Source organism: Clupea harengus, chromosome 22 (genome assembly GCF_900700415.2).
Source record: "Clupea harengus chromosome 22, Ch_v2.0.2, whole genome shotgun sequence".
Taxonomy (NCBI): Eukaryota; Metazoa; Chordata; class Actinopteri; order Clupeiformes; family Clupeidae; genus Clupea; species Clupea harengus.
In genome coordinates, this window is record NC_045173.1 from 10,824,734 (window position 1) to 10,832,235 (window position 7,502).

Consider the following 7,502-nt stretch of genomic DNA (forward strand, 5'->3'; position numbering starts at 1 on the left):
TTCTCAGATCTAAAAATAATGAAAAAGTAGTAGGAGTAAGTTCAACATTCCTTTTAGAATCTACACTTTTGCTTTAAGTTGAACCAACAATTACATTTTCCCAGTTTAGACAACCCAATCATTCAATTTCATGCATCATTTAATGGCATGCACAGTGAACTGTTATTCTAGATGTAGTTTTAACTCAAATATATTTTAAATTCAAACATATGCATCCCTATAAGTGTTTCATTAAAGTATACAAATTTAAAGACTTCTCTCATTCAACTACAGTTTTTAAGTTAATCAGTTTATTTTTTGTCTTTTGTTAATCTATATGTTGGCATTGGGAATACACAGGTGCCCAAAATGCACTGTGATATAATAGTGTTTTACAAAATGACAATTTATGAAAGTTGATCATTGGTGTTGGTTTTTATGGCACTCAGAGTTGAGGGTTCTTTAAGTAATTATACCTGCATGTGTTGTCTACGTGTGCTAGAGTTTGGTTTGATGTTATATAACATAGATATATTCATGATGTGTGCATATGAAGTGCATTTAAAAAGAGAGTGTCTTATCAGAGGAGAATGCTCATAAAAAAAGTCTTTGGCTCTGCTCCAGATTACAGTTTGAATATGCAATTGACAGATCTCAAACCGATATATTGATGATGCGATTGACAGATCTCAAACCGATATATTGATGATGCAATTGACAGATCTCAAACCGATATATTGATGATGCGATTGACAGATCTCAAACCGATATATTGATGCTGCGATTGACAGATCTCAAACCGATATACCTGAATTGATTACAGAACATCCAGGACAACGGCTATTCCACTGATGATGACAAAAAAAAAGTTAATTTGATCAAACTTCATTGGCTAGTTATACAATACCCCATCTCCAGCCCCTTCCGCTGTAACCTTTGCACTTGGAGGATTGTTCCACCACCACAAAAGTAATTTTGTGTTTTGAATTGTGTGTGTTTGCACAGTTTGCAATGCTCTTTTTTTTATTTGGCTTAACTACAGAAATATTGTTGAATTAACCAAAAAAAAAATGATTAAGCTAGAACAACATCATACAGTTACTTCACACAACAAATATGTGTGAATAAGTTGTTATTACTGTACCTGGCTAACTTAACTCATGCAATGAGTAATTATCAGTTGGAGCTACTTAGAAATTAGGCAGTTAGAAAAATCAACATCAACTGTGTAAGATTTAAGTTAAGACAGTGCCTCATATTTTTTATAGTGTATCCCAAGGATTAATGATGTAACATTTAAATCCAATACAAATGGCGAATTAATTTTAATTTTTTTTAAATTGAAAGAATAATAAATGATAAAACCATTTCCCAATCCCTTTGCCAGTGCCTGTAACACCCGTCTGTTTCATTACTGTTTTATTTTCCACAGGATTTCATCTAGGGAGTGAAGGGGTGACTGTATATTGTGTATATTTCCTAAAAACTATATTTAAATATATTCTGATCAGCTAACAGACCTAAACACTTTTGGGGATTTAATGAATAGATAGCATGTGTGTGGGGATGATGCACTCGGTAAACTTAAGACTAAAATAAATAGTACAAAATAAATACTCTCTATGTAGCAGTGGATGAGCGATGTAAACTTATTTTGATGTTCAACCTTAAATTGTCTCCTGGCTCTGATGGGTAAAATAATTGTAATTTTTTTAGCAGGCAGTGCAGAGATTGAACCTCTTTTTTTATTGCCCCAAGAAGTGATCTGCAGACACACACCTCAGTGAGCTGCTCGTAAATTATTCACATCCTGCACTACTTTCACCACAGAGTAAATCATGTTAGTCTCCATCTTACGAGGACTCAGTTCAGTACTACACCACCTCCCACACAAACACACACACACACACACACACACACACACACACACACACACACACACACACACACACACACACACACACACACACACACACACACACACGCACGCCTTCTAAAACTAGAGTTTGGGACTGACATGCACCCAGGGAGAGCAAGTCCATGATGTGGTCAAACGGAATAACATATATCCCTGAGGGAAGGCTAGGGGCTATTCTGTATCTGCCGGCTTACTATTTCACCCACATACACACACCGTCCCCCCCCCCCACACACACAGACATGCACAAAAGCTATCACTGATTCACGCCTTGCCACTAGCACATATACACATACACACATACGCACATACAGGTATACACATACACACCCACACACACATACATTTGCTTGTGTCCACCTACAGATTACCATACCAACATTGCCTGTGGTGTGATCAATAAAATAACCGTTTGCAATCTTTCAGCACTATCTGTGAACAACTGCAAACAACAAGCAAGCTCAAAAACCCCTCTGTATTATCACACTCAGTGTTTCATTGAAATGCCCAGAGCTATCTGCCTGCACGAATAAAAATGACCTGATCACAGATTAGCTGCTAAATGATTGTCAGTGCATGTGACTTCCACAGGTAAAGAAATCATGGTGTGCTGGATACTTTGTCTTGCTTTATCATGGCACACGGCCCAATTAGTCACAGCCTGTTTGTTAAAAGCTTCAATTGAGAGGGGTCTCTGCTGTCCATGTTCCTCTGTGATTCACAGCAGCCATGACGCCCACTGATTACTTGTAGCTGAAAGGTGTCTGTACATGTAATAACCACAGCAGTTGTTGCTTTTTAATAAGTATTCATCTATTCACAACTTTTCCGAACAGCTGTTAGTACAGATGCATACAAGTACAACTCACTGCGGTGGTGCTCTGTAGAACAGTGAACAGTGTTTTGTTTTGATACACACAGTGGAAAACATACAGTGGCAATGTAGGGTGAAAACAGTTGTAGAATGCTAGGAGCATGCTGTACATGTTACTGGGAGATCATTGTGGATATATTTTCATGGTTAGCAATGCGATAACTGTAACCATTACAACACTGTGCCAGGAGCTGTATTTACATCGCCCTGGCAACATTTTTTACCTCCATTATGAAATACTGTAGGTACTGAGGGAACATGCATTAGTATTTTAAAGATGGAGGATCACAAGTTCCTGGACAAATGTATTTATTTATTCATACACTCATTTATTTATTGCTTGTTTTTCCTCAGGCATGCTGAGCTATGTCCCTGCACACTCATTTAGAGGCCACTTCCCACCTTGCTAACCTTTGTTCTTTCTAACAGGTGTGAGATTTGGCAGTGCTGCTGGCCTAACGGCACTCATCGTACAGTGTCGTGGGTGAGCTCTCGATTCCGCCGTTTCCTGCTGCCACTGTAATCTGAGGGAGAACGGTGAAGCGGGCCGAAGTGCAGGAGAGAGAGGCTTCAGTGATAATAAAAGAGTTGTTTATCATCATTAGACTACTGTGCTTTTGCATCAAGGATCACCCATAATGTGTGAAAAGTTGGAAAAAGAGGAGAGTCTGTTTTCTTTTCACCCAAGCTGTTTTTTCTGTGACTCCTGCTTAAGGCCCCGTCACACCATGACGTTCTGGTCGACGTTCTCTGAACTTTCTAATCGTTCAATTTCGAGCGTTCTAGGGCGAGGTGGACACATCTGGCGTGTGACTTAACGAAAGAATAGCGTAGGACTGACGCATGACTACTAGCGTGGGACTCACGCATGAGGAGCATGTAACAGCGACAAGTGACGTGTCACTGGTGCACGACAAACGTGTGCTGACGTGTCTGCTACTAGCGCTGCTGCAAGTAAGAAGATGATAAATGCTGCTGAAAGTAAGAAGAATACAAAGCCTCTTTCACTAGCAATGTCTTCGGACGAAGTTTTACTGTTATTATTACTGTGATTTACGAAATAACGGGCGTTATTCCTGGGGTTTTATGTTATTAAAATAAATTATTTAAATTTGACACTGAATTTGTGTTTCTCATTGTTTATTATTAGAAAGCATCGACACATCCACACACATTGTCCATGTCACAAGAGTCTTCATATCATATCCATCTGCCATGGAACAGCACCAGCTATAACAGTGCTCAGCTAAGTTCAGTACATCTACTTCATGCTGGGCTCAAGCAAGCATATATACCCTCCACTCCGCTTTTCGCTAGATTATGCAATGACCTTGCATGACATGATAGCATGGAATATGTAGATTTATAGTGCACAGAATAACGTTTGCAATGATGTAAGTTGCGTTTGTTGATCACGTATGGTTAATAACATATTAATTGTAGAAGGGACATGATAAAATCAAGATCTTCCCTTGGTGAAAAAACTTTTCCCGGGATCAAAGAGGACGTTAGTAGGCATGTCCAAACTAAAAATCACGTCTCGGGATTGCTGCGCACATAAGTTATTTCGGGTGCATCAACTGTACTCAGTCTACCCTACCCAACGACTGACTACGATAGCCAAACGCATGCAAAGTTAATAAAACGTTCCACGAAAGTTCTCCAGCGTTTAAATTAAACGTTGAAGAACGCTGGTCTCCATGAGAACTTTTGTGCATGTTCAAAAATGTATTTTCGGACCAGCGTTCTCCGCCGATCACCGACGATTACTGACGATTACCGCGATCACCAGCTTTCACACAACGCTCTTCTGGTGCTATACCAGCTACCGTGGACGATTACCAACGTTTCCTCTAACGTCATAGAACGTTGACAAGAACGTTATGGTGTGACGGGGCCTTTATTAAAAACTCACTTTAAAGAAAAGCAGTAATCAGACTGCAGATTACAACTGGTTTGCTATCTATGTTTATTCTTTTATGACAAGCCCACAGACAGATTTATGTCTAGAGTTTTGCAAATGGCATTTGATTTGCCTAATGTGTACTCACTGGGTCTATTGCTGCTAAACCAGTAAAAGGTCATAATCGTTATGTTTTTATTTATTTTTTATTTTTATTTCATACATTTTTATTAAGCATATATGGCATAACATATCCCAAACATGTCATAACCCTTCCCCCACCCGTTATGTTTTAAACAATTCACAATTTTGTATGTTTTAAGATGACCTGTTTCTGTTTGATGGCATGTTTCTGTTGAGCACCCAACCTGCCACCAGAGTGAGGCTACAGGCTAACAACCCCGCTTTGTACCTCCACTGTTTCTCTCAATATGCAAATGCTGCAAAAATTGTACTCAAGGACGGGGTTTATCCGGTGGAGATGAGAAAACTCATATCCTGTGAGAAATTGCAGAAAGCCTCTCACTTTGGAGCCATGAGAGCACCTCCAAAAATCGCTCACTAGTCAAAATTATCTGTGGGACCGTCGCTCCGTCTCCCATCCTCAAGCAATGAATACAAATACTGCGCATTTCCATAAAGCCAATGTCTTCACCTTTGCTCGCCTCACTCCTCCCCTTCTCACTCTTCTGCACTCCTTTTCAGAGCGCAGTCTTTGGAGTTGGTTTCCCCCGATACAGACGTTTAATCTTGCTTATTACCATGAGCCAGTTGGTGGGCCCTTACTTTTTCTTTCTTTCTGTCTCTCTTTCTCTTTCTCTCTCTGTGTCTCTTGCTCTCTCTCCTTCACACTTTCTTGCTTTCCCCAGTTTCTCTCATCTCATTTCATTTCTCCCATTCTTTCCCCCATTCCTTTCAGCTCTTCCTCCTGTTCTCCAGCTCTTAAGTTAGAGTGATTGGCACATCCTGCAGTAATTACCACATTTTGTGTGTGTGTTTGTTAAGATATGTGTGTGTGTGTCTGTGTGTGTGTGTGTGTGTGTGTGTGTGTGTGTGTGTCTGGCTGTTTGCTCCACATCGTTGTGGTAATCTAGCCCCCCTGCTGAATGATCCCCCTGACTGAGATGGCCGAGAGAGCACAGCTACTACACAAACTTTCTGGTGAGCTCCGCTTCACTTCACTTCACTTCACTTCACTTCACTTCACTTCACTTCACTTCACTTTCTTTCTTCTTACTTTCTTTCTTTTTTCTTTTCTTTCTTTCATCACAAAAGGTTTCTTAAAGTTCACAACCAGGGTGAGTATATGAGTATATGATCATTTTTTTTGCGGTATGTTTATGCATGTGCGTTTGGTAGTTTAAGTTTGCAAAGTGTTTCTCTTCATGGAGCAAGTGCCACGACCCCCTCTTAGTTCCATTCATTTCCCTATGTATGTTCACCCGTAGTACCGTATCACCACCTGATTAGTCCCTATATCTCATTCTAGTCACAATAGCGCACCTCCCAGGCTTAAGTTATGGCACCTGTGCCCGAGTCCGATAACGCAGAGAACCCAAGAACCCACAAACCTGTGTCTACATTCCTTGTGTGCGTAACTGAGGGATAGACCACACATATGAACACGCACACATATACATACGCACAGTTCCAATGAACAAAGAATGAAATACTTGTGTTCTCACCGACACCCACTGGAATCAAGTCAGCCAACAGCTATCCAATGGGCACACGTCCCTTTCAATGTGTGTTTATGTTATTGGGAATGTGTGAATGTGTGAATGTGTGAGTGTATGTGTGTGTGTGTGTGTGTGTATGTGTGTGTGTGTGTGTGTATGTGTGTGTCTTCCACTACAAAAGCTCAATGAAAGGTAATTTGTTCTTTTATTGACATCAGCGCTACTTCTTACTTCAAACATTAAATGAGTTTGTAAAAGTTAACTTTTTCTCTGGGAGTTTTTGTATTCTTCCTTCAGAGATAGAACTTGAAGTACTGGTCAAATACTTCTGCAGGTGTAGTACCACTGACAATCAGAAGGCTAGGTTCACCTCTCTGGAATTTGCTGTGAAATCAATGTGTTATGTTGTGTTGTGGAGAAATTATTTTGAAATTCATACCACTGGGCATTTATTAATTCCCTCCAAGGCTTTGAAAAATACAACCATCCTCCACAGAACACCATCAATATTGCGTTTATCTGTCCATAAGGGTAACTACTCAATCATGCCATTTGTGCTTTCAGTGCTGTCAGAGCTACAAACAAATGCATGGTGATCATCATGATCCCAGCAGAGAGGAACGGGGCCCTGTGATGTGGGTAAACATGCGGGCCAGGAACACTCAACCCCCCCCCCCCCCCCCCCCCCCCCCGCCACCACCACCACCACTGAAAAGCCAAGGATGCTACACTTGCATAAGTGATTGTAGCACACTCTCAAATTCCATGGTGAGAATGTCAGCGGTCTTCATCCAGCAATGAAATGTTCTGCCTCTGACTCTATAATGCTTTTTGTCAGGCTAACGCTGTCCATGGTGCTGACCATGTGCTGAAGACAGTTTTACACAAAAGCAGTACAGTGATGCTTTATCTAGTACATACTCCAAAAGCCCTTGGACATAAAAAAGAATCGACACACTGAGTGAAACTGAGCGGTGCCTCTCCAGCAATGTGATGCAGGATGAGAATGACAACGCTTTTTGTCCCAGATATCTGATTTTATGGGCTTTTTATTGTCCCTAGTTCTGTCATCTGAACATAGCTTTGTCAAATCTTACAGGGTAATTTCATATGTGGCCCTATGCTGAATTACATTGTTCACCAGAATTA